The sequence below is a fragment of the Neovison vison genome, chromosome 7 (genome assembly GCF_020171115.1).
Source record: "Neovison vison isolate M4711 chromosome 7, ASM_NN_V1, whole genome shotgun sequence".
Classification (NCBI taxonomy): Eukaryota; Metazoa; Chordata; class Mammalia; order Carnivora; family Mustelidae; genus Neogale; species Neogale vison.
In genome coordinates, this window is record NC_058097.1 from 45,540,884 (window position 1) to 45,565,975 (window position 25,092).

General features: G+C 47.3%; 1 pseudogene; it reads left to right on the forward strand.

Moving 5' to 3' along the window:
• Positions 1–214: 214 nt before the first annotated feature.
• Positions 215–24,060, forward strand: LOC122913308 (annotated as a pseudogene).
• The last annotated feature ends 1,032 nt before the right edge of the window (positions 24,061–25,092 follow it).

The following is a 25,092-nucleotide window of genomic DNA, read 5'->3' on the forward strand; positions in this document are numbered from 1 at the left end:
GGGCATCTTAGGAAGCCTCAGGGTCCACCCAACACACTGTCATGGACACCTGAGCCAGGATGGGTCTGGGCCAGGCCTTCCTGGGGACTGCTGATGTGACAACACTGTGACAGGCAGGACTGGCTTTCCTGTGGCCACACCCTGTGTGTCTGTCTGTCCCGTGGTCACAGTGGGCCCTCCATCTGCACAGCCGGAACCAGAGAGAAGAGACGCCATGACCCCCACCCTCATAGCCCTGCTCTGTCTCAATGACATCCTAGGAGGGGAGGGGACTCCCCAGTCTGGGAGGGAACTGCACCAGAGCCAGGCCCTGGTGTCAGAGACCCCAGGCTCAGGAGGCTCATGGGGAGGAGGGGTTCTGCTAAGATTCGGGGTGAACCTCCACAGGGACTCTCTTCCAGGGCTGAGTGTGGGCACCAGGACCAGAGTGTAAGCAGGTGAGTCTGTCCCCAGATGTCCCAGTCCCACCTCCTCACTGGGGACAGGGGTCACCCATCAGGCAGCAGGGGATGGAGAACAGGAGCTCTGGCCAGACAGAGGGGAATGTCTGGGGCTTGGGGCTGAGCTGGGTCTTGGGGTTGGGGAAGGTCTGTGTTCTAGCCTCTGTTTCCTTCCAGGGACCCTCCCCAAATCCACCTTCTGTGCTGAGCCAGGCTGTGATGCCCTGGGGGACACCTGTGACCGTCTGGTGTCGGGGAGGCTGGAGGCCCAGGTGCACCAGCTGCATAAAGAGGGAGACTCATGGACCTGGGACAGACAGAAGATACTGGAGCCCAGGGACAGAGCCAAGTTCTCTATCACACACATGACAGATGTATATGCAGGAAGATACCGCTGTAACGATCTCAGTCCCACTGGCTGGTCAGAGCTCAGTGACCCCCGCTGGAGCTGGTGGTGACAGGTGCGAGCCCATTCAGGGTCCCAGCCCCAGGCTCTGCCCTCAGAGTCCCAGCCCCAGGTGGGTGGGCTTTCAGGGGTATCCCTCTCACAGCCCAGCCTGGGGATGATGTGGGGGATCTGAGCCCCATTTAACACCAGCCTCTCCTCCTCTCCTAGGATCCCAGGGCAAACCCAGCCTCTCAGCCCTGCTCAGCCCTGTCATGACCTCAAAAGGGAATGTGACCCTCCAGTGTGCCTCACATATGGGATTCCACGGGTTCGTCCTGATAAAGGAAGGAGAGCATCAGCGCTCCTGACCTTGGATTCCCAGCCAGCCCCTGTGAGGGAACCCAGACCCTGTTCCCTGTGGGCCCTGTGACCCCCAGCCTCAGGTAAATGTTCAGATGCTACCGCTATTACAGCAACACCTCCTAAGTGTGGTCGGACTCCAGTGACGCCCTGGTCTCAAGTGAGGAGCCCAGCCCTGTCCCTTCTGTGTCCTGATGATCTATTCAGGGCTCTGTTACCTGGGCTGGGTGGAAGGGAGGGGCTCCAAGGAGTGTCACTGAGAGGGAGATCTGCCCCTCAGCAAAAAGTAGGCCAACAAAGGCCCTGCACCCTGGCTCACCTTTTATCCCTCCTCTGGGTCTAAAGGTGTCCGGTGGGCAGCTGGAAGGTCTTGGGGAGTCCACGGGGCAGGTATAGGAGAAGTCTAGTGAGATGGGTCAGCCCCAAACCCCCATCCACAGGCTCAACATCGGGTGCTCCCGGGGTCTGTGGCTCAGAAGGAGCACACACCACCCCACATCTGTTCTGAGAGCCCCTCGAGGATCTAATGCCCCCTCAAATACTCAGACGGTCTTGTGTCTCAGGGGGGCTGAGAGCCCAGCAGAGACACCTGGGGCCACATGTCTCTGAGACTGGGCCACAGGGCAAAGAGTGGGAGCAGAGACAGGGTCTCTGGGAGAAGCTCCAGGGCCCACCCAGCTACTGTCCAGGATCCTCTAGAGACCCAGCCCCGACTGCCACCCCCTCCCCAGGCCCCGGGTCCATAGCTGCTGAGTCACAGGCTTCTGTGCAGGGGGAATACTTTCGCCCGGTGTCTCAGGAGGAGGGCTGGGAGTCATGTAAGTCATGACAGGGCCATCATGGGGCTCCAGGGGCTCCAAGGCCCACAGAAGAGGGCTGGCATGGTTGGGGCAGAGGGAGAGGCTGGGGGAGCAGCAGCCAGGGTAAGTGAGCAGGGAGCTCAGGAGCCTACCTCCTCCCCTCCCAGTCTTTGGATTGTGAGGTATGGGGGGACTCACCCGAGGAGGGTTCTCAGTGCCCCCGAGATGGTGATCTGGGCCAGGTCCCTGCTCCTGGGTGAGGAGTCCCTGCTGTCCCTGTCCCCTCTAAGCAGAAAAGCTCAGCTCAGTGCCCTGTCTCCAGGGACGTCTGAGACAGGATGCCTTAAAGGGTTTCCAAGGGGCGGTTCATAGAGGCAGGTCCACCCAGGAGGGCGTGGGAATAGGCGGGACCTCCTGTCCCCAGAAGCCCAATCCCTTAAATTTCCGGCAGGACTGAGGCCGAAGGGTCTGGAGGCACGGACCTAGATGCCAGGACGCTGAGATGCCACCCACTAACTTCCTGGTGTCTCCCAGCTCAGAAGCCGGGCACTGGCTACCAGCCAGGTGCGGGGGTGAGGAAGCCGCTGCCCGAGAGGCAGGCCAAGGGCGTCCTGGGGCAGCATCTTGCAGGAGTTCGTCTCTCCTGGGAGGTGGAGCTTCTGAGAAAGGTGCGCCCCCTCCGTAAAGGGGGGAAGGGGCTGCTGCAGTGATCCCATTTCTGACCCTCACCGCGCGCTGCCTCTGCCAGGAACTCGGATCTGGGAAGGACTGGGAAGCCAAGGGAGGTGCGGGCATGGGAGATTGTGTCCGTCAGGCCCGGGTCTCAGCAGAGATTTTCTAATCTCTGCTGAGAGATTAGCAATCTCAGCGTAGATTAGAAAAGCCCCCATTGATTGAGCATCTCAGCCCCTTCTCATGCCACACGAAACTGTGCGTTTTCTCCTAAAAACCACCTGCCCCTCGTCAGCGCACCGCAATGCCTAGGCCCCCAGCCCGGTTTGGGGAATGTGTGGGAGAGAGGAGAGAGAGGGGCCGGTGTGCTGCACTTGAGGTCCAGGCCTGACTTGGAGCCCAGGGAGGATGCGGGGACTCTGGGACAGTTGCAGAGGACAGACAGACCCCTCCTTCTCAGCTCTTCTTTCCCATTTCCAAGACCCCAAGTATGCAGCCCCTCCCCCACACCGAGTTGCCGCTGAGCGCTCTCACCCGGGGCCTGGAGCCGCTCAGACCATTTTCTGAGGGCTCAGGTGGAGCTCATTCCAGACGCTGTCCTAGAGAGAAGGCTGCTAGCCTGTGGCACCTCTCTACCGCCCCCGGGTGCACACCTGAGACCCAGGTGGGTTCCCCCGAGATGCTGTACCTCGTGTCCGTGTGCAATTCGTGTTCACGATGCATTGCGTGTGGAAACCTTCCCAGTGTCCCTGTGCCTGCTTCTCGGAACTTCTAAAGGGATCCTGCAGATATAAATTACAAATTTACGTAATGAGGATTTATGACTGAAAAGATTCTCCCATTTCATCCGGATTAGATTAAATGTATACATTTATTACAGAGAGCAATTTATGATGATAAAGTCTAGGGGTTTTTGTGTTTTTTTGGTTTGTTTGTTTTTTACAAAACATGCTTAGAAGCGAGCTTTATAAATGATGCAGGTGAATTCTGAAGTTTTTTCATCAAATTGTCTACACACAAATCTCAAAAATTTTTCAATTTTTATTTATAAATATGATTTTTATTTCTTTATACTTTCTTTTTTTACTTTATTTTAGTTTTTTAAATTAATATATAATGTATTATTTGCTTTGGGGGTACAGGTCTGTGGATCACCAATCTTACACGATTCACAGCACTCACCATAGCACATACCCTTCCCAATGTCCATAACCCAGCCACCCTATCCCTCCCCACCCCCAGCAACTCTCAGTTTGTTTCTTGAAATTAAGAGTCTCTTATGCTTTGTCTCCCTCCCCTGTCCCATCTTATTTTTCCCTTCCCTACACCCAATGACCCCCTACCCTGCCTCTCAAATTCCTCTTATCAGAGAGGTCATATGATAATTATCTTTCTCTGATTGACTTATTTCACTTAGCAAAATACCCTCTAGTTCCATTCATGTCATTGCAAATGGCAAGTGGGGGGGGGTGATGACTGCATAGTATTCCATTGTATATATACACCACATCTTCTTTATCCTTTCATCTTTTGATGGACACCTAGGTTCCTTCCATAGTTTGGCTATTGTGGACATTGCTGCTATAAATATCCGGGTGCTCGTGCCCCTTTGGATCACTACATTTGTATCTTTTTTTTTTAAGATTTTATTTATTTATTTGACAGAGAGCAATCACAAGTAGGCAGAGAGGCAGGCAGAGAGAGAGGAGGAAGCAAGCCCCTGCTGAGCAGAGAGCCCGATGCGGGACTCGATCCGAGGACCCCGAGATCATGACCTGAGCCGAAGGCAGCGGCTTAACCCACTGAGCCACCCAGGCGCCCCACTACATTTGTATCTTTAGGGTAAATACCCAGTAGTGTGATTGCTGGGTTGTGGGGTAGCTCTATTTTCAACTTTTTGAGGCACCTCCATGCTGTTTTCCAGAATGGCTGCACCAGCTCGCTTTCCCACCAACAGTGTAGGAGGGTTTCCCTTTCTCCGCATCCTTGCCAACATTTGTCATTTTCTGACTTGTTAATTTTACCCATTCTGACTGGTGTGAGGTGGTATCTTATTGTGGTTTTGATTTGTATTTCCCTGCCGCACATGATATTGAGCACTTTTTCATGTGTCTGTTGTCCATCTGGGTGTCTTCTTTGCCAAAATGTCTGTTCATATCTTCTGCCCATTTCTGGATTGGATTCATTGTTCTTTGGGTGTTGAGTTTGACAAGTTCTTTATAGATTTTGGATAATAGCTCTTTATCTGATATGTATTTGCAAATATCTTCTCCCATTCTGTCAACTGTCTTTTGGTTTTGTTGACTGTTTCCTTTGCTCTGCAAAAGCTTTTGATCTTGATGAAGTCCCAATAGTTCATTTTTGCCCTTGCTTCCCTTGCTTTTGGTGATGTTTCTAGGAAGAAGTTGCTGCGGCTGAGGTTGAAGAGGTTGCTACCTGTGTTCTTTTCAAGGATTTTGATGGATTCCTGTCTCACTTTGAGGTTTTTCATCCATTTTAAGTCTATTTTTGTGTGTGGTATAAGGTAATGGTCCAGTTTCATTTTTCTGTATGTGTCTGTCCAATCTTCCCAACACCATTTGCTGAAGAGACTGTCTTTTTTCCATTGGACATTCTTTCCTGCTTTGTCAAAGATTAGTTAACCATAGAGTTGAGGGTCCATTTCTGGGTTCCCTGTTCTGTTCAATGGATGTACATGTCTGTTTTGGTGCCAGTACCATAACATCCTAATGATTACCCCTTTGATGATTAGAGCTTGAAGTCTGGAATTGTGATGCTGCCAACTTTGGTTTTCTTTTTCAACATTCCTCTGGCTACTTGGGGTCCTTTCTGGTTCCATATAAATTTTAGGATTATTTGTTCCATTTCTTTGAAAAAAAATTGATGGTTTTGATAGGGATTGCATTAAATGTATAGATTAAGTAGCATAGACATTTTCACAATATTTCTTCTTCCAATGCATGAGCATGGAAGGTTTTCCATTTTTTTCATCTACCTCAGGTTCTTTCCTGAGTACTTTATAGTTATCTGAGTATAGATTCTTTGACTCTTTGCTTTGGTTTATTCCTAGGTATCTTGTGCTTTGGGTGCAATTATAAATGTGATCAACTCCTTAATTTCTCTTTCTTATGTCTTGCTATTGGTGTATAGAAATGCAACTGACTGGGGTGCCTGGGTGGCTCAGTGAGTTAAGCCTCTGCCCTCGGCTCAGGTCATGGTCTCAGGGTCCTGGGATTGAGCCCCGCGTTGGGCTCTCTGCTCAGCGGGGAGCCTGCTTCCCTTCCTCTCTCTCTCTCTGCCTGCCTCTCTGCCTACTTGTGATCTCTCTCTCTGTCAAATAAATAAATAAATAAAATCTTTTTTAAAAAAAAGAAATGCAACTGATTTCTTTGCATTGATTTTATATCCTGACACTTTACTGAATTCGTGTATGAGTTCTAGCAGTTTTAGAGTAAAGTCTTTTGGGTTTTTCACGTAAAATATCATATCATCTGCAAAGAGCGAGAGTTTGACTTCTTCTTTGCTGATTTGGATGCCTTTTATTTCTCTTTGTTTCCTGATTGCTGAGGCTAGGACTTCTAGTACTATGTTGAATAGCAGTGGTGACAGTGGACAGCCCCGCTATGTTCCTGACCTTAGGGGGAAAGCTCTCAGTTTTTTCCCATTGAGATTGATATACTCTGTGGTTTTTCATAGATGGCTTTGATGATATTGAGGTATGTACCCTCTATCCCTGGGAAGAGTTTTGATCAAGAAAGGATGCTATACTTTGTCAAATGCTTTTTCAGCATCTATTGAGAGTATCATATGGTTCTTGTTCTTTCTTTTATTAATGTACTGTATCACATTGATTGATTTGCAGATGTTGAACCAGCTGTACAGCCCAGGAATAAATCCCACTTAGCCATAGTGAATAATCCTTCTCGTGTATTCATGGATCCTATTGACTAGTATTTTGGTGAGAATTTTTGCATTCCTGTTCATCAAGGATAGTGGTCTGTAATTCTCCTTTTTAATGGGATCTTTGTCTGGTTTTGGGATCAAGGTAATGTTGGCCTCATAAAATGAGTTTGGAAGTTTTCCTTCCATTTCTATTTTTTGGAATAGTTTCAGGGAATAGGTATTAATTCTTCTTTAAATGGTTGGTAGAATTCCCCTGGGAAGCCATCTGGCCCTGGGCTCTTGTTTGTTGGGAGATTTCTTGGTTATAGGTTGCTGGTTATAGATGTGTTCTGGTTTCCTATTTCTTCCAGGTTCAGTTGTGGTAGTTTGTATGTCTCTAGGAATGCATCCATTTCTTCCAGATTGTCAAATTTGCTGGTGTATAGGTGCTTGTAATATGTTCTTATAATTGTTTGTGTTTTGTTGGTGTTGGTTGTGATCTCTCCTCTTTCATTCATGATTTTATTAATTTGGGTCCTTTCTCTTTTCTTTTTGATAAGTCTGCCCAAGGGTTTATCAGTCTTATTAATTCTTTCAAAGAACCAGCTCCTAGTTTTTTTTTTATTTTTCTAGTATTCTTTTGGTTTCTATTTCATTGATTTCTGCTCTGATCTTTATTATTTCTCTTCTTCTGCTGGATTTAGGTCCTCTTTGCTGTTCTGTCCCCAGATCCTTTAGGTGTAGGGTTAGGTTGTGTACTTGAGACCTTTCTTGTTTCTTGAGAATGGCTTGTATTGCTATATACTTTCTTCTCAGGACCACCTTTGCTGTGTCCCAATGATTTTGAACAGTTGTGTTTTCATTTTCATTTGTTTCCATGAATTTTAAAAATTATTCCTTAATTTCCTGGTCAACCCTTTCAGTCTTTAGTAGGATGCTCTTTAGCCTCCATGTATTCGAGTTCTTTCCAACTTTCCTCTTGTGATTGAGTTCTAGCTTCAGAGCATTGTGGTCTGCAAATATGCAGGGAATGATCCCAATCTTTTGGTACTGGTTTAGACCTGATTTATGACCTAGGATGTGATCTATTCTGGAGAATGTTCCATGTGCACTAGAGAAGAATGTGTATTCTGTTGCTTTGGGATGGAATGTTCTGAATGTATCTGTTTTGTCCATCTGGTCCAGTGTGTCATTTGAAGTCTTTATTTCCTTGTTGATCTTCTGCTTAGATGATCTGTCCATTTCAGTGAGGTGAGTGTTAAAGTCCCCTATTCTTATTGTATTATTGTTGTTGTGTTTCTTTGATTTTGTTAAAATTGTTTTTTATAATTGGCTGCTCCTATGTTAGGGGCATAGATATTTAAAATTGTTAGATCTTCTTGTTGGAGAGGCCCTTTAAGTATGATACAGTGTCCTTTCTCATCTCTTATTATAGTCTTCTGGTTAAAAATCTAATTTATCTGATAGAAGGATTGCCACCCCAGCTTTCTTTTGATGTCCATTAGCATGGTAAATTGATTTCCAACCCCTCACTTTAAATCTGGAGGTGTCGTTGGGTCTAAACTGAGTTTCCTACAGACAGCATATCGAGGGTCTTATTTTTATTAATCCGTTCTGATACACTGTGTCTTTTGATTGGGGCATTTAGCCCATTTACATTCAATGTAACTATTGAGATATATTAATTTAGGGCCATTGTTTTGCCTGTAAGGTGACTGTTAATGTATATTGTCTCTGTTCCTTTCTGGTCTGTTACTTTTAGGCTCTCTCTTTGCTTAGAGGACCCCTTTCAATATTTCCTGTAGGGCTGGTTTGGTGTTTGCAAATTCTTTTAGTTTTTGTTTGTCCTGGAAGCTTTTTATCTCTTCTCCTATTTTCAATGACAATCTAGCTGGATATAGTATTCTTGGCTACATTTTTTCTCGTATACTGCTCTGATTATATCATACCAGTCATTTCTGGCCTGTCAGGTCTCTGTGCATAGGTGTGCTGCCAATCTAATATTTCTATCATTGTATGTTACAGACCTCTTGTCCAGAGATGCTTTCAGTATTTTCTCTTTGTCACTGAGACTTGTAATTTATACTATTGTTAGATGATGGTGTGTTAACCTATTTTTATTGATTTTGAGGGGATTCTCTGTGCCTTCTGGATTTTAGTCCTTGTTCCCTTCACCAAATTAGTGAAATTCTCTGCTATAATTTGCTCCAATATACCTCTGCCCTTCTCGTTCTTCTTCTTCTTTGATCCCAATTATTCTAATATTGTTTCACCTTATGGTATCACTTTACCTTTCAAATTCTCCCCTCGTGGTCCAGTGGTTGTTTATCTCTCTTTTTCTCAGCTTCTTTACTGTCATTTGGTCCATCATATCATTACTTCTCTCCTCTGCCTCATTTGCCCTTGCAGTAAAAGCCTCCATTTTGTATTGCACGTCATTAATAGCTTTTTGTATTTCAACTTGGTTAGATTTTAGTTCTTTTATTTCTCCAGAAAGAGATTTTTATTTCTCCAGAAAGGAATTCTCTAGTGTCTTCCATGCTTTTTTCAAGGAGCTAGCACCTCGATAATTGTCATTCTGAACTCTAGTTTCTGACACATTACTAATGTCTGTATTGATTAGGTCCCTAGCCATTGGTACTGCCTCTTGTTCTTTTTTTTTTAAGATTTTATTTATTTGTTTAATAGAGACAGAGATCACAAGTAGACAGAGAGGCAGGCAGAGAGAGAGGGGGAAGAAGGCTCCCTGCTGAGCAGAGAGCCTGACATGGGCTTGATCCCAGGATGCTGAGATCATGACCTGAGCCAAAGGCTGAGGCTTAACCCACTGTGCCACCCAGGCATCCTGTTCTTCTTTTTTTTTTTTTTTGAGATGAATTTTTCCAGCTTGTCATTTTATCCAGATAAGAGTAGATGAATGAGAGAACAAAATACTAAAAGGGTAGCAATCATCCCAGAAAATATACACTAACCAAATCATAAGAGACTCAAAACCCAGGGGAAGAGGAAAGGAGGGGGGAAAAATATATGTATGTATGTGTGTGTAGAGTAGTGAATAGAAAGAACAGAGCCACACACTTGATTTTGGGTGTATTTTGGTCTGTAAGAAGAAACTGCTTCCAAAATTTTAAGGAAAGAAAAATTACACATATACAAAAATAAAGGTAAACACGATGAACGGATGGAATATAACTGTAAAGGTGAAAATTTTAAAAGTATAAAAATGTTGTTGATTCTCCAGTTCTTTAAGGTGTAGAGACAGCTGATGTGTTCTAGATTTTTCAATTTTTTTGAGGGAGGCTTGGATGGCTATGTATTTTCCCCTTAGGACCGCCTTTGCTGTGTCCCATAGGTTTTGGACCGAAGTGTCTTCATTCTCATTGGTTTCCATGAATTGTTTCAGTTCTTCTTTGATCTCCTGGTTGAGCCAAGCATTCTTAAGCAAGGTGGTCTTTAGCTTCCAGGTGTTTGAGTTCCTTCGGAACTTTTCCTTGTGATTGAGCTCCAGTTTCAAAGCATTGTGATCTGAGAATATGCAGGGAATCATCTCAGTCTTTTGGTACCAGTTGAGTCCTGATTTGTGACCCAGTATGTGGTCTATTCTGGAGAAGGTTCCGTGTGCACTAGAGAAGAATGCGTATTCTGTTGTTTTAGGGTGTAATGTTCTGTATATATCTATGAGGTCCATATGGTCCAATGTGTCATTCAATGGTCTTGTTTCTTTATTGATTTTCTGCTTCGATGATCTGTCTAATTCTGAAAGAGGCGTGTTAAGATCTCCTACGATTAGTGTATTCATATCAGTATGACTCTTTATCTTGATTAACAGTTTTCTTAAGTAATTGGCTGCTCCCATATTGGGAGCATAGATATTTACAATTGTTAGATCATCTTGGTGGATAGTCCCTTTAAGGATTATGTAGTGTCCTTCTGTATCTCTGACTACAGTCTTTAGTTTGAAGTCCAATTTATCTGATATGAGAATCGCTACCCCAGCCTTCTTTTGAGGCCCATTGGCATGAAAGATGCTTCTCCATCCCTTCACTTTCAGTCTGCGTGTGTCTTTAGGTTCAGAATGGGTCTCTTGTAGACAGCATATGGATGGGTCCTGTCGTTTTATCCAATCTGCAACCCTGTGCCGTTTTATGGGTGCATTTAGGCCATTCACATTGAGAGTGATTATTGATAGATACGTTTTTATTGACATCGAGTTACCTTTGAAGTCTTTCTGTAGACTGTCTCTATATTTCTGTTCAATGCTACTCTTAAGTCAAGCAGAGAGAGTCAATTATCATATGGTTTCACTTATTTGTGGAGCATAACAAATAGCATGGAGGACAAGGGGCGTTAGAGAGGAGAAGGGAATTTGGGTAAATTGGAAGGGGAGGTGAACCATGAGAGACTATGGACTCTGAAAAACAATCTGAGGGGTTTGAAGTGGCGGGGGGGGTGGGAGGTTGGGGTACCAGGTGGTGGGTATTATAGAGGGCACGGCTTGCATGGAGCACTGGGTGTGGTGAAAAAATAATGAATAATGTTTTTCTGAAAATAAATAAATTGTAAAAAAAATTTTTAAAAAGTATAAAAATGGAATTGGTAAGATAAGAAATTGGTTGAAAAAAGAAAATAGAAAGAGGAAAGAATGTGATCATGCTGGAGACTACAACAAAGCTGTGTGCTAAATTTAGGGTATATTTTGATCTGTTACAAGAAACTGTTTCCCAAAATTTTTTTTTAAGATTTTATTTATTTATTTTTTTGTCAGAGAGAGAGAGAGCGAGAGCAAGCACACAGGCAGACAGAGTGGTAGAGGGAGAAGCAGGCTCCCTATGGAACAAGGAGCCCGATGTGGGACTTGATCCCAGGACGCTAGGATCATGACCTGAGCCGAAGGCAGCCGCTCAACCAACTGAGCCACCCAGGCGTCCCTTCCCAAAATTTTTTAAAAAGAAAAATCTACGTATATACAAAAAATAAGGTTAAATACAATGAAGGCATAGAATATGACTATAGCAATGAAAAATTTAAAAGATTTTTAAAGAGCTATTATAAGATAAAATAGTTTAAAAATGTTTAAATACGAAAGAGGAAAACATTTTAAAACTAGAATGAGTAAAAAATAAAATTAAAATAAGTCAAGCAGAGAGAGTCAATTATCATATGGTTTCACTTATTTGTGGAGCATAACAAATAGCATGGAGGACATGGAGAGTTAGAGAGGAGAAGGGAGTTGGGGGAAATTGGAAGGGGAGGTGAACCATGAGAGACTATGGACTCTGAAAAACAATCTGAGGGTTTTGAAGGGGTGGATGGTGGGAGGTCGGGGTACCAGGTAGTGGGTATTATAGAGGGCACAGATTGCATGGAGCACTTGGTGTGGTGCAAAAATAATGAATACTGTTATGCTGAAAATAAATAAAAAATAAATTTAAAAATTTTTTAAATTTAACTTTAAAAGACTAAAGAATCATGGGGGGAAAGCCATGTATTCTATGTGTTGCTTTCCCCTAGCTTTGGAGTTCCACAGTTCTTATTGATCAGTGAACTTGGTCTTGGCTGGGTGTTCTTACTGATCTTCTGGGGGAGGGGCCTGTTTCGTGTTTCTCAAATGTCTTTGCCGGAGACGGAGTTGCGCCACCCTTGCCAGTGGCCAGGCTAAGCAATCTCTTTGTGTTCATGCTCTGGAGCTTTTGTTTCCTGAACACTTTCCGTTCCACTCTGGAGGACTGGAATGAAGATGGTAGCTACCCAGTTTCTGGCCAGGAGGAGCCGAGAGCAGGCCCCACTCCTCCGTGTGACCTCGGAGAAAAGCCGTCAGTCCCTCCCATCTCCCTGGTCTCCAGCCGCACTCCAAGCTCACCCGGCCTGTGACTGAGCATTTCTGTTTCTGGCGTGCAGCCCCCTTGGAGTCTCCAAAGCCCAGCCATTTCCTGCTATACGCCAGCATGCCGCTCCTCCCAGAGGAAGGAGGGGTCTCCCTGGATCTGCCACTTGTGGGGTCCCTGCTTGAAGATAACGGTTTAAGGTAACCTCAAGCTGAGAGCCCCTCCTAGGATCCATCTCTGCCGCCAGCTTCCCCACTCTGATACCTGGGGGCCCTGCCACACTCAGACACCACAGGTCTTTCTGTGACCCCATGGGTCCTGAGGCACACTGTCCCTGCAAGGGCTCCACCCACCCCCACACTCCATTTAACCTCTGGAGCAATGTCCCTCAGTGGAGCAGACCTCTACAAGTTCAGATTTTGTGCTCTGCTGCTCCACTGCTTGTCAGGAGCCAGCCCTGCCTGCCCACCCCTCCACCCCCCCACTCCCGCCACAGTCTATCTTCCTGTTGCCTCAGATTCACTTCCTGGCACATAGTACCTTCCTGAAAGTGGTCGCTTTTCTGTTTCTAGAATTGCTGCTCTTCTTCTCTTCCATCTCCTGAGAAGTTTGTAGGTGTTCAGAAAGTTTGATAGCTATCTAGCTGGACTCCTGGGACCCAATATTTAGATCTCCTACTCCTCCACCATCTTGCTCCTCCCCTATTTCCTTATACTTTCTAAATAAAATATAAGTACATATAATAGTGATACTGGTTTGTTTATATTAATTTTATATTCTATTAACAGTACAGATACACCACCTTTCGGTGCTTTACAATTGATCTCCTTTGATTTACTGATAATCATTATATCAATCTCAAAAAAAAATGAAACTTACCTCTTTATTTCCAGATTGTATACCGGTGTTATTTGCAGCAAATGCCTTATGATAATCACGACAAACAAAGATGTTAACATGAATCTAAGTGTTGCTTTAAGAAAACATCCTAAATAGCCAAACTATGGAAAGAACCTAGATGTCCATCAACAGATGAATGGATCAAGAAGATGTGGTATATATACACAATGGAATACTATGCATCCATCAAAAGAAACGAAATCTTGCCATTTGCGACAACATGGATGGAACTAGAGCGTATCATGCTTAGCGAAATAAGTCAAGCGGAGAAAGACAACTATCATATGATCTCCCTGATATGAGGAAGTGGTGATGCAACATGGGGGCTTAAGTGGGTAGGAGAAGAATCCATGAAACAAGATGGGATAGGGAGGGAGACAAACCATAAGTGACTCTTAATCTCACAAAACAAACTGTGGGTTGCTGGGGGGAGGGGGTTGGGAGAAGGGGGGTCGGGTTATGGACATTGGGGAGGGTATGTGCTTTTGGGTAAATTGGAAGGGGAGGTGAACCATGAGAGACTATGTACTCTGAAAAACAATCTGAGGGTTTTGAAGTGGTGGTGGGGTGGGAGGTTGGGGTACCAGGTGGTGGGTATTATAGAGGGCACGGCTTGCATGGAGCACTGGGTGTGGTGAAAAAATAATGAATACTGTTTTTCTGAAAATAAATAAATTGGAAAAAAAAGAAAACATCCTTATTGATAGCCCAAATTATTTAATTTTTGTATGTCAAACACATGCTAAAAATCTGTATTTTTATGTATATAGCAAAACTGACCTTCTATTTCAGGTCATTTTTCTGTTATATTCAGGTTTTATTATGAAAAAGAATTATGCTTTTCTTAATACAAATTAGGAATAGAACTTTCCAAGGGCGTGTACATTCCCTGACTTCTTTAAATTTTACGGCCCTAATGAGATACATTTAAAAGACTTCTTGGTATTAAACATTTGGATATTAACTGACCAAAAGATGTCTATTCTTCATTCATACTTTCTGAATTGTATAAGCTTATTAGAAATTTTCATGGGGAGATTAATAATTAGAACTCATCTATACTTTTTGTTTTTTATGTGAAAACAGCTTAAAATAGGTTTGCAGGATTATCTAATTTTGTGTTCACCAGTTTTATAACAACACTGATTTTCTCTGTTCCTTAAGGGTTTGAGGTGAGAGGGGATGTCTTTGAAGATAAAAATCAAATGACTGGTGTTCTTCCTTGAAATCTTTGGCAGTTCCTGGAGTTCTTTGTGACTAAAAGACAGAGGTAGAGATGAGGAGGAGGAGGACAGTGATATGATGATGAAGGTAGTGATGATTGGGATGGTCATGGTGATAAGGACGGTGGTGGTGGTGGTGATGATAAGGATGGGGATGGTGATGAGGATGGTGGTGGTGATGAAGATGGTGGTAGTGATGGTGGTGATGGGGATGGTAATGGTGGTGGTGATGATGATAATGGTGATGGTGATGGCGATGATAAGGATGGTGGTGGTAATGACGGCGGTGGTGGTGGTGATGATGATGATGGTGGTAGTGGTGGAGATGGTGATGATGGTGGTGGTGGTGGTGATGGTGATGATGGTGGTGGTGATGATGGTTATGGTGATGATGGTGATGGTGGTGATGGTGAGGATGATATCCTACCTAGGAGAGTTCAAATAACTAACACACTTACATGGTATGCACTGAATTCTCTCACTTTCTCTCAATATATCCATATCTATATTCATATATATTAATTCATATATACATGAATATGAATATACATCTTCAATATATTTATGGCCAAACTCTCATCCATGAGCACTGGGTCCTGAATTGCTGAAAAAAGCAAGTTCTCCTATCCACAAGAGGTAGCTTACGTGCTCAGAATGAATACAGAAATTGAATAGCTCAAGTATTTCTACATTGAGAGACAATTTTACATACAGAATTTCTGAGCTAGAGGACACAGGAAGACTCTGCTCCAATGGGACTCAGAAGCAAAGGCTCAATTCATAAAACAGGAGGAGATAGAAAGAATCCAATGAGAACAGAGATGATCCTTCTATAGCAGAGAAAGTGTCCATTAGGGGCTCCATATTAGTTATATCACAAGAAATGGGGCAGGTACAAGAACACAGAGCCCAGGGGACAAGTTTGAGTCCCATCAGCACCTCATTTCCCCCATACTTTTATGGTTTTCAGAAGCAGCTGATACCATCAGCCCGTCACAAAACAAGGTAGACACCAACACTGGGGAGTAGTAGATGGTGTGGGGATGGCATGGATGGTTAAGTGCTGTGAAGGGGAGGCAGGTTCCCTGGGTGGATATCTAGGAACCTGGGTGATTTTCATCTGCCTTGACCTCGGTGGCCTCTCTACCTTAATTCATAGCCTCCCACACCCCAGATTACACAGTGGAGAATCTCATCCTCATGGACATGGCTGCTGTGATCCTAGCGGTCCTCGGGATTCTCCTCTTTCAGGCTTGGTACAGTGAGAGAAGAGCCCAAGATGCGGCCAGGAGGCAAACACAAGAGAGAACAATGCAACGATCAGAATAGCAGAGCCTGGGAAGTACATCTTGTGTGCCCAGAAGGTTTCTGGAAGAGCATAATGCGGTGTGTGCCTTGTGAACTGTCTGCAGGTCACTGAGGAGGGAGAGGAATCATGGCTCCCAGTGCAGGGACAATGCATGCCCTCTTCTGCCATTAAACTATGGACTCCCCTTCCCAGCCACTGGTGAGTTGTCTTCACTAGCTCTCATCTTCCCCCAACCAGCTGACACCCGCATGGCGGACTTCAGTCCACATCCCCATACACTGTCATGCTCTGGTTCCAGTTCCAATGAACACATTTTCTCATTTTTCCTCCCTTGCAATCACCATAGACCTGGAGGCACATGAAGGGATCTCCATCTTTTCAGTTCAATAATGCAGGCTCTTTGAATGAATCATAAATTGGCATCAAAAGATGCAGCCTGAAAGGGATAAATCCAGGAGATGCCCCCACACCCTCCAAGCATCCTTCACTTCCACCAGATGGCCTGTCTGTGCTGCCTCCGAGAAATCCATGTGCAAAATGCTGGCTCATGGTGTTGGCCAGTATCTCTGGTGTAGCTCATGAGAATTGACCGGAAAATCCCCGGTGAACTCGCTTCCAGCGCAGCATGTCTGCGGGGCTTCCCCCTGGGCCTGGCCCAGGATCTGGAGTTGTTGTGACTTGAACCCTGCCAGAAAGCCCTCCGTGAGTCAGGCACAGGTGAGGCCAATGCCTCCTGCTACTCAGCCTCCGGGGGTAACCTCCCTGGCGCTGGCAGATGGGGCCTGCCATGCCCCTAGGCCCGGGCCCTAACCCTCGCCTGGTTTTTCAGTCTTCCTTTTCCAGGGTCCTGTCCCTCGAGCCCTCCAACTGGGGAAACCTGAGTCTCACGCCACGAGTCCACCTGCCACCCAGGTGGAAATGGTGCCTTTTGGAGCTGCGGACAAGCCTCTGAACGAGAGAAACTTTCGTGCCCCCATTGAGGCCATCCCCAAACTTCGGCGACACAGCAGCCCAAAAAGTCGGAGGCTGATGCCCAGCCACAGCCCCTCCCTCAACTCTGCTCTGGGAAAGCTTCCCTGTGCCAGGGCCCCCAGGTGGGCCGCATCATCTCGGCGCGTTTTCCAGGTGGACGCGACATGCCCCGAACGAGAAAGTGCTCTAGGCTACGGGGGACAGGGTGGTCCAAAGGGCCGCCCAGTGCTGGCAAATTCTCACGAGCATTCTGCCCAAATCAATACCTCCTTTCATAGGCAACTTCGGGTCCCACTGTGAGGTGCCCAATGGCAAGGAACGTGCAGAACTGATGTCATGAAACAGTACAAATCAACATAGAACCCAATAATGTCACTCTGATAGACCTAAAGTGCACCCAGGTTTCCTTGCACTTTATGTGGAATGATTACTTCTATTTCTCTTGGCCCAGTTTCAGCGAACTCACAAGACTGAGGGTCCAGGACTCCAGATGAGATGTGAATAGTTACGGTGTACTGTCGGTTGTGAGAGGGCCAGGAGCACACAGGCCCATGAAACTGAGAGATTCCAGATCCTTAAAAATTTGAACCCAGAAGCATGTGTCACCAAGAAATTCCACTTCCGGGCCTAATTTGTTCTGCAAGATAGACAGTTCTGGAGATCCCCACACAACTCCATGCCTAGAGCAAACAAGAGGGTCCTGACAAATCTGTAAAGAGGGTAGATCTTGTGTTAAGCTCTATTACCACAATGAAAAGCAGACAAGAAGGAGAATTGCATCCATGTAACTGAGGAGACACTATGCCAGTGAGTTCCTGCAAGGACTTACAAGGGACAAAAGATGATGGCAATCAAATGTCCACCAGCTGACGATGGATTAACAAGTATTAACTGCATCCAGCTACTGGTTTGCACAAAGCATGGAGACAGAATCTAGAAGAGCTAATGCCTGGGGGACAAGAGGCTGTGCAGAGGCAGGAATGACTCAGTTTTGCTGGAGAGAAGGTAGTGCTGTCCCAGAAACAGAACGTGATAGAGAGAGTATGTGAAGAAAACAAACACAAACCCAAGTCCAGAGCCAAGTGGTGGTTCCCTCTGTGAGTCAGTTTAGTCTAGAAACATGTTTCCCAAGCTTCTCTGGGGTCACCCATCTGAGGTGGCCCCAATGGCTCCTCCAGTCAAATAAACACAGGGTGATGTCTCCAAACAGTTCTTTCCCTGAGCCCTCCCTCCATAAACCCGTCCACTCTGCAGTCAGGATCAGTGGAGACTGGAGAAGTCCTTTTGGAGCCACCCCATCTGTCTTCCCCTCTTGTTTCTCCTCCAGGCCCTGACTCCCTGAGGAACTGTCTTACTCTCATGGCTCCATACCTCCTCATCACTGCCCCTCCCCTGCACAAAACCCGCCCACCTGTCTATACCTTACTGCAGTGACACCCAGTCTCTACACCTGACCCTCCACGGGCTGACACCCAGACTGAGCTACCCTCTCCAGCCCCAGCAGGGCCCTCTCCTCCCCACAAGCAAGCTCTTCCCAGTTCACCACCTCCTCTCTACACACACACACACACACACACAGTCATAACCACATGCTTGTCTTCCTGGGATGTGACAGTGGAGACAATCCCAACAGAGCAGACTCCTTCCAAACCTCCTAGGCAATGAAAACAAAAAAAGAGCCATTGCCGGCTCCTTCTACTGTCTATGAATATATTTGTGTTCCTGGGATTCTGTGAGCAGCTTAGAATGCTGGTCAGCTCATCAGGCAGGCAGCCGTTGAAGATGAGGGTGTCATCGCTGCTGGGTACCACACCCTCCTCTGCAGAACATGGTCTCCCTAGTGGCGACCTCCTCACAACAGCAATCTGTTCAGAGGTTACCTTGCTGACGATTTTCCTGCTCCTGAAGGTAAAATCCAGGAAAACGTGTGGGACAGTAAGAGCCTGTGTGGGAGCCGGTTCCCCACTCCCTGAGGGCACAGTGCCAGGAGAGTTCAGCATCTTGGGCAAGGATGACACCACACAGCACACTTGCACTCACCCTGTCCTGTGTTGGACTCTCCATCCCAGAGGGTCCCCATCACCTGTGACTAAGCTTGCAAGAAGTCCATCTGCATTTGAGCCTCTCTGTCCTCAGTTTCTCTCCTCCTCCATGGTTTACCAAAACTATGGGCTGATTTCCCTTTGTCAAGGGTTTGTATTGTCTGCTGTCACTGTCACAGCCCCAAGCATCCAGGGAAGGAACGAAACTCTCCCCTCACCAATGAGTCCCCAGTGCCTGGCACCATGACAGGATGTGGCCATTGCTCACTGCACACGGACTGATTGCCACCATGCTGGGAGGAAGGACAAAAATTTGCATTGACAGAAGCTCAGGAAAGGGAAGTGTCTCAGCCCAGGTCACCCAGCCTCTGTGTGAGACAGGGCAGAAGTGGAACTGAAATGGGGCTGATTCCCAGGCCCTGCCCTACCTCCCCCAGCCTCGAGTCCTGGAACCAGTGTTGCTCGCTAGACTTGGGCTTGCTGGGGAGGAAGTAGAGAGAGTGGGGCCTGGGGAGATTCAGTCTGGTCTGAAAGGTCCCAGGATCCACTGCTCTTGGGTCACCCTTCAGGGACTGCAGAGAGAGGCCCTGGCAGGGACTCTTCCCCTTCCTGTGAGGCTGTCTCTCTAGGAGCCGTGATGAGGAACTCGGGGCCTGGGTTGTACCACACCCCATGCATCTGTCCATCCAGCACAGGCTGAGGAATTTATAAGCTGTCTGCACCGCTGGGGACCACGGGAGGGAGTGCCAGGACCCTGACCCTCACTGCTGTTCTCTGTCTCGGTGAACTTTCTGGAAAAGAGAAGGGATGGGGTCACCCCCCTCCTGCCACCAGGTCCTGGTCCCTGGGAGACCTAAGGACTGGGGAGGATAAGTAGGGGCAGAACTTCTGGGGGGAGGTGCGTGCTCAGACCCAGATGTGACCCCAGCACCCAGGGGCCTAGACCAGGCCTGGAGCAGCTACATGTGGGTGTGGGAGGCAATCACAGGAACTCTCTTCCAGGGCTGTGTTGGGGCCTGTGGGACCAGGCACAGATGGGTGAGTGTTCCCCAGATCTACTGTCTCCACCAATGACCCCCTAAATAGCTGGGGGTCATAGAGGGTCAGGGCTGCAAAGTGACTCATGTGGGAGGGGCCTTGGGGTGACAGGTGGGAAGCTGAGAGGAGAAGAGCCCCCTTGCAACTCCCCATCTGATTCCTTTCCAGACACCCTCCCCAAACCCTCCATCTGGGCTGATCCCAGCCCCATGGTCACCAAGGGGAGCCGTGTGGCCATCTGGTGTCAGGCATCTCTGCAGGCTGACGGCTACTATCTGTATAAAGACAGGCTCTCTGAGCCCTTGGAGACCTTGGAGACCTCACAGGATTCCAGCAACAAAGCCGGTTTCTCCATTACATCCATGAGCTCACACAATGTAGGGCGATACCGCTGTGCATATAAGAGTGGAGAGAGCTGGTCACAGCAGAGTGACCTCCTGTCTCTGGTGATAACAGGTGAGGACAGAAACTGGACCCCTCCACCTCGGCCCCTTCTCCAGGCAAAAAGGAATAGACTGTGGCTTCAGGGGGACCCCTTGCTCACAGCCCACAGTACATGGGGTCCCTGGGGACTGTGGCGTGATGGTCCCTGTAACCAGCTCCCTCCTTCTCCCTTAGGACAACATGACGCACCCTCCCTCTCAGCCACCCCAGGCCCTGTGGTGGCCTTAGGAGGGAACGTGTCCCTCTCCTGTAGCTCATCATGGCCACGGGGGTTATTCCATCTGCTGAAGGAGCACGGGGCTGATGCGCCCCAACACCTGGAGTGGACCTTTTGTCGTGAGAGGGGGCAGGGGATCTTCCATGTGGGCCCCGTGAACACCTCCCATGTGGGAACCTACAGATGCTACGTTTCTCCCCAGTCGTACCCGGATTCGTGGTCACAGTCCAGTGACCCTCTGCACCTTCAGGTCACAGGTGAGGGGGCCCCTGCCTCACCCCATCTACCTCCTGGGCCCAGATGACTGACTTAAGCCATATACCCAGTGGAACCCTGGGGTTGATGGGGGGTGAGTGACACTGTCGTCCCGGGGCCAGAACCACAGGTGGGAGAACTTGGGAGGGGCCCATGAGAGCCTCCCTGCAAGCCCTGGGCCATGCAGGGAGTGCATCCCCAGTACCACTGTCCCCTGCTGTCCAGGTGTCTATAGGGAGCCCTCCCTCTTGGCCCAGCCGGGCTCCCTGGTGCAGTCTGGAGACAGCCTGATCCTCCAGTGTCACTCAGAGACGGGCTTTGACAGATTCGCTCTGGCCAAGGATGAGGAGCTCAGAGCTCCCCAGCATCTAGAAGGGCAACCCAGCCCCAACTTCCCCTTGGGCCCTGTGAGCCACACCCATGGGGGCCAGTACCGATGCTACTGTGGACACAAGCTCTCCTCCACCTGGTCAGCCCCCAGTGCTCCTCTGGTCATCCTGATCACAGGTGAGGAGCCCCCTGACCCATGTCCTAACTGTCTGCTCAAGATCTGGGACCACAGATGCCCCTGGGTGATGGGCAGAAGCACAGGCTGATGGCCAGAAGCACAGGCTGAGGTGGGGATGTGGTCTAGAGACAGGGACTGAGAAAGGGACCATGAGGGCCATGGAGATAAAGGACACCCACTCAGAGAGACGAGAGGTGCTGAGAGAGGGTCACACACAGAGTCCCTGGAGAGAGGATGGTGGCCCCCCAGCCCAGGGTCAAACGCATTTGGGGAGGCGGGGCTCTTTACATGTCACGACCTTCCTCTCCCCCAGGAATGTATGAGAAACCATCCCTTTCGATCCAGTCAGGGACTTCAGTGTCCTGGGGAGAGAAGGTGACCCTCCAGTGTCGCTCAGAGATGCGGTTTGATACTTTCCACCTGTCCAAGGAGGGGTCCCTCGCTCCTCCCCAGGTCCTTCATGTGCAGGACACAGCAATACCTTATCAGGTCAACTTCATCCTGAGTCCCGTGACCTCAGACCTGGAGGGGACCTACCAGTGCTATGGCTCACACAGCACCTCCCCCTACCTGTTGTCACAGCCCAGTGACCCCCTGGAGCTCTTGGTCTCAGGTGAGGAGCCCACACCCCATGTCCATTGAGAGCTGTCATGCTTGAGTCACAGTCCTCTCCCTGGAGAGCTCTGGGCTGGGAGGGGAAGGAGGGAACAACAAGGAGCTCAGCCACTGGGTTATCCCTCTCTGGGGGGATGAAAAGATGGAGAGTGCCATGCCCTCTCCATGTCTTACCCTGACCAGAGGGACAGAGGCAGGACTAGGTGACTGCAGGGAGGAGACAAAAGAGCATAAAAGACAAGCGGCAACAAGGAGCAGTAGGGCTGAGTGGGACAGAAGACCCAGCACAGCCCCACAGCACCCCCTTCTTCCAAGCAGCATTTGCAGTCTACACGCCCTCAACCCACAGACAGTCTTCATGTCTGCTGGGAACAGAGTCCTCTTAGCCTAGAGCATACACAGCCTCTCCAGTCCTGGGCTGAACTAAGTTGATTCTCCATACTTCAGATATATACAGAGGGGTTGTTCCCACCAGACCTGTAGATGGGGGTTGGGGGGGATTTGAAGAGAGTCAGCTCATGTCCCCAGCAATATTGAGATCATGCCAGTGTACTGTGTGTTAGTGGGAGAGGAAAAGCATGAGGAAGCCCAGTTCCAGTGCAGAGAACTGCTGTCTCTGTCCATGGTGCTGCTATGTAGAAAGTCAGACTATCACGGCACCTGTGGAACCAGGTCCACCATAGGTAGAGCACAGGAAAGGGTGACTCTCATCTCTTCAGGTCAGGATGCTGGGGAGTCCCTGGAAGTCAAAGCTCGAGCTGAGTTGGATCGACCACTCCTGACTGAGACACTGACAAAACTCCATTCATATCTGAGACTTTGTTCTCCCAGTTACCGAACGTTGAATCCGACCCTGGGTTTCAAAAGACTAAACCAGATAGGAAATTTGGTACCAGGGAATTCTCTGGAAGATGTTTCAGGAATTCCTCTTTCTTGGGACTTTTGTATCTGAACATGCCCTTTCTCCATCAGTAACTCTTGGCATGATATGAAAGGAAAGAGAGAAAGGCTGGATTTCTGCCCAATTTCCATGAGTACCAACGTGTCAGCAGATCAGGCCAACCTCCAAAACATCTTCCATAAGAACTCATGTCTAGTGTTCCCTCCCCAATCCTAGAGTTACCTGGTATTCCTTGATATTCCAAGACCGATCTCTGTATGTTCATCCATGTGCCCATGTGACTTTTTTCTTTTATCTTTGATCAGGGAGTTTCTTTTTTTTTTTTTTTTGTCTGTTTCTCATCCGCCTTCATATCTAGACAACACATGAGTGAATGATTAGCAGTGATGTGAATTATAGAAATCCTTGCTCGTAGGAAAATGCCTGATGTGTGCTATATAATGCAACATTTATTTTTATTAAGTTCAATTAGCCAACATAGAAGTACATTATTAGTGTTTGGTGGAATGTTCAATGATTCATTAGTTGTGGATAACGGCCAGTGTTCGTGAGATCACATGTTATTTAAAAAAAAAAAACCACATGTATAGATAAAGATGGAAAGTGATGTAGAAATATATAATCCCAACTCAGGGACCAGAAGGGGCTGGTTGATGTGCAGGAATGAAAAGTTGAACCCTGCTTTTCACTCTCCATGTTCCTGGTCCTCAGGATAAAAATGAAGCTTCCCATATTTATTATTGCTTCCTAATTAGATGGAGGGTGACACCCTAGAGATGCTCACCTTAAGGGACTGAGATGGTATTAGCAAGTTTCAGGGACACCCTGGAGAGGAGAAACGAGATTACTTAAGTATTTCTAGGTCTCCTCAACCACAGGCTCTATATTTTTGCCTCTCAGGTGTAGCTGGTGCCCTCAGAGAACCACAAAACAAGTTAGCTTCCAGAATGGGTGAATAAGGAGAAATTCTGAGTTATGTAGTGGGCTCACAGAGACACATCCTGTCAATAAATGCAGGAAGGTGGACGTGTAGGATGCCAGGGTCACGTCAACGCGTTCTGACCACCACAATCTCTTTGTCCACGGTCTCTAGCATCAAACAGCCAAGATTACACTGTGGAGAATCTCATCCGGTTGGGGATCTCTGTCTTGATCCTGATGGTTCTTGGGGTGCTGCTCTTTCAAGCTCGGCACCATCAGGGAAGCCCCAAGATGCAGCCGGGACATACACATGAGAGCAAGAAGATGGACAGTGAGGTAGAACTTTGAAAACGGAATGGATGATACCAAGAGTTCCTGGAAGAATATCTGTGCATAAGTTGGGGAAACATTCTACTGAGAAAATTCTGGATGTTAACATGGTTTTGGTGCAGGAAAATGTCTGGGTCAGTGCTATGGTGCCTCTTTGGCAATTAAACTATGGTAATTTCTCTCCCCAGCACTTCTCCTTCCTGGCTTTTCCTTGACACTTTCTGGACTGGCTTCCTTCTTTCCTCAACCCTATGATGTGAGGCAAATCCCCCCCAGTAGCTCTGGCTCCACCCTTTTTCTCTGGTCCAGTTTCGTGGAATGCTTTTTCCTCGATTCCCTGGTGTGTGTACTCTTCAGCTCAGAACAGAGATTCTGTTTTAAATACTGAACAGATGGATGCACAGCAAGTCCAGTTTGGAAAAATACCTCAAAAATCATTCTGTACAAAAAGAATCTGGACCCACAAGACATTCCCTCGTCATCACATGATAAACAATACAATTTCTCCAGTGGTATCATCACTTGGGATGAGCATCTGGTGTGTGTAGTGAGAACCACAAGTTGTGGGTCAAGGCTTTAAGAAAATGCCATTTTTTGCAATAGTCCTGATTTAAGGCCTTTATTGATATCTTTGGTGAAAATACTCGCTCTGTGGCCAACTTGAAGCCGCCTGTGGGAATTCACTGAATGCAGAGTTGGGAAGTCATGATTACAGTCGTCTCTCCCACGTGAGGAGGAGCCAAACGCAGCTCACCTGCTGAGAATACCCACCGATGTGCATATGTGTGTCCTTCCATCTTTGAGGTTCTGGTCACTTCCACCTCGAGTGGGATGGAGCGAGCCTTGATTTTCTCTAGATCTTGAGTATCAACCAAAGTCATTCTTGAATGAACGTAGCCAATACTTCACATGTTGGCATTGAGGGCCCCTCAAAACATGTTCCCCATCTACCCATTCGCCCTCACCTGAGTCTGACCAAAGAATGAGCCATGTCCCAAGTGAGAAGGTGGGTCTCTCAACAAATACTTAAAAATCACAGGGTATGCAATT